Here is a 2500-nt window from a genome sequence, read left to right on the forward strand (position 1 = left end):
GTTGCAGTTGAAGTACATGGAAGATAAGTTTCTTAGAATCCCTCGCTATATCATTTGCATACATTATTTTTCATCTATAACATACCTGACAGAAATTTCACCTATACCTTATTTTTTATCTAAAAGATTGCTGGCAGGAATTTTATCTATACCCCTCATTCTTTATATACAAATGCTATTATGACATCTCATCCTGGCTGCAAAGGTGGGAGAGATGGATAAGATGAACTTGTCCCAGACACCAAAATGGGGGTTCTGAACAATTAATACATCCTGCACATCTTCTACAACTAGCTGGACAAGGAGTTCCAAAAGAAGCATTGCACTATGTCAGAAACATAACTGTCACAACCACTTGAGACAGTCATGCTCCTGACCGAAACTAGTGACTTGAGGTTAAATAAGCCATATGCGAACTCATAATTTTACTTGTACTTGAATCATTTCAATTCACTCTTTTATAAATAAGGTTCATGCAATAACTGAAGAACATCCCCTCCCACAAATCTCCCGGATTTTAATAGATAAATAAACGACTCCATAAATGACAATTTCGTTTTTTCATAGCCACCCACATGAAGTGCCATACAATACCTAACATGTCATAAGAGTATCTCGAGAGTCGTTTGTTATGAAATAATAACCAAAATGTGAATAAAATATCGTCTCTCAAATGTCAACACCAAAACCCACGACTTCTGTGTTTATTATCAAAGAAATCTCTTTTACATTCACTTGAAACTATATCACCTTCTTAGTAACAATTAAACAGTGGTCTAAATTATTTGTCTTGCCAATCATCGGCACATACATCACACATTATCCCTGTAAATTGTTGATTTTTAGGTTTTCTTATCGAAGTCCTACCTTGTTCTATGGGAATGTGGTATGTGCGGGCGGGGAGCTCACCACTCGGTTAATATAACTAACGAATAAACAAATGTTAATGGTAAGCTCCAGTGAAGACAATAATCTACTTTGTTTTAGTATATACTGATATATTTTTACTAATCCTTATTTTTTTACCAAAATTTGGTATTTTGTCATTTTATGCCCTGAAATATGAATAATAACTGTGATAATAACTCCTGGCATTCACGCACTATTTCTACAATAATCAAATAGAACATCTTGGTGAAAATAACTTACCAAACCTATATACATTTATAAAACCTGACAGTTTGATTAAAACAAGACAACAATAAAATGTAACAAACCCGCAAAATATATCGCCACAGCGTCAATGAACTGCAGCGATGGAGGAATGACAGTTATCGGCCGCCTCCAGCCCTTATATTCAAACCTGCGACGGCATGTGATGAAGACGTCTTTCATTTCATCACTCTCTATGATCTTGTCTTTGCTTTATTTTCTCTCATAGCACCGCGAGAATTCAAGTTAGAATATATGTTCTTATGTGAGGCTGATCTGAATTCAAATATGCAATGATAACTGATTTAGAATAAAGTTAAAAGATCGGTGAACTGGTATCCCTTTCCCGGTGAATCATCCCTTCTAGAAAGATCTCGATATTGAGAGTACTTTTCAGCGGCACGGACATACACTGAAGATAAATTTTCAAGGATAATGCTGACTGTTGGAAATGATGTGAGATTGAAGTTTAGATAAGAGGAGAAAGATGATTTAAGCATATATATATATAGATAGATAGATAGATAGATAGATAGATAGATATAAAATATATATGCATATATACATATATAAATATATATTATATGTATATATACATATATATATATTATATGTGTATATATATATATATATATATATATATATATATATATATATAGAGAGAGAGAGAGAGAGAGAGAGAGAGAGAGAGAGAAATGACAGACAGAGGGAAAGAGACGACAGACCGACAAACCGGAAGAGACGACAGACAGACAAGCAGAGAGGGGGGATCCTTTGTGCCGCCTGCGGTAGATTTGCTATTTCAGTCTTACAGTCGGCCGTTTTACATGATTAATTAAGCCAACCCTTCGTCTTTTAGGATTATCACATATACTCTTACAATTTTGTGTCTGTTATTGTATTTTTGTAATTATTGGAATAGCCTTCTTCGTTTTTACGTCAGCCACATGGCCCTTTCGTCGCATCGACTCATGATTATCTACCCTTTTACTGTATCATCATCATCATCATGGGGGCTGACGCCGACGGGGGCGCATAGCCGCATCCACCCTTCGCTTCCACCTACGAGGATCCCTCATGGCTAGACGCCAGGCAGGGACTCGGCCCATCTCTAGTTCTTCACGGCAGGTTTGGTCGATCTGCCCAAGCCATGACTTCCTCGGTCGTCCCACAGGCCTCCTCCACCCAGGGTTGTCTCGAATAGAGACGACCTGATGGGCAGGATCATCCTGAGGAAAGCGAGCCAGGTGGCCGTATAGCCTGAGTTGGCGATCACGGATTGTGCAGATAACAGGGCTTGTGCCAGTCTCACGGTGCAACCGTTGGTTGGACACATGGTCCCGCCAAC

General features: G+C 38.2%; 1 protein-coding gene across 3 annotated transcripts in view; it reads right to left on the bottom strand.

Moving 5' to 3' along the window:
• The window catches only part of Tbca (Tubulin binding cofactor A), an 8897-nt gene extending 7331 nt beyond the window's left edge, over positions 1 to 1566 (bottom strand). Inside the window, exon 1 of one of the 3 annotated variants that reach the window (XM_027381899.2) lies at positions 1218 to 1566. The gene's annotated coding sequence lies outside the window, so the exon portion shown is untranslated. Of the gene's footprint in view, positions 1 to 811; positions 1113 to 1217 lie in introns of those variants that run through there. The other 2 variants (XM_027381905.2, XM_027381912.2) reach the window with 2 other exon arrangements.
• Positions 1567 to 2500: the final 934 nt, after the last annotated feature.

Source organism: Penaeus vannamei, chromosome 1 (assembly GCF_042767895.1).
Source record: "Penaeus vannamei isolate JL-2024 chromosome 1, ASM4276789v1, whole genome shotgun sequence".
Taxonomy (NCBI): domain Eukaryota; kingdom Metazoa; phylum Arthropoda; class Malacostraca; order Decapoda; family Penaeidae; genus Penaeus; species Penaeus vannamei.